This window comes from Penaeus monodon, chromosome 15 (assembly GCF_015228065.2).
Source record: "Penaeus monodon isolate SGIC_2016 chromosome 15, NSTDA_Pmon_1, whole genome shotgun sequence".
NCBI classification, from domain to species: Eukaryota; Metazoa; Arthropoda; class Malacostraca; order Decapoda; family Penaeidae; genus Penaeus; species Penaeus monodon.
Genome location: NC_051400.1, coordinates 45,713,495 through 45,713,860, shown reverse-complemented (window position 1 = coordinate 45,713,860; position 366 = coordinate 45,713,495).

Sequence of the window (366 nt, the reverse complement as noted above, 5' to 3'; positions counted from 1 at the left end):
TCGAAATGCTCCTCACTCCCTCACCTGTCGTGACGTCACAGCCGACCTCGCAAGAAGCTGTAATTACCTCCGGGGCAGCAATTGCACGAGCTTAAATTGTGCGAGAAATAACATGATTTGCATAATGAAAAACAATCCACGTGGCTCGTTCAACGTCTGGATCAAAGGGACATTAACCGCCCAATCACGCCATTTCATTCCCATTATAGGTTGTTTGCCAATTACAGATGACACTCGTAATCATCGACCTAATTTCGTGGGATTTGATATCGAGAGCTATTAGTTTGATGTCAATTATCGCAATAGATTATCATTTATACTTTATCCGCCGGGTCGCTATTTAGGTCTACATAAACTAGAGTTGAT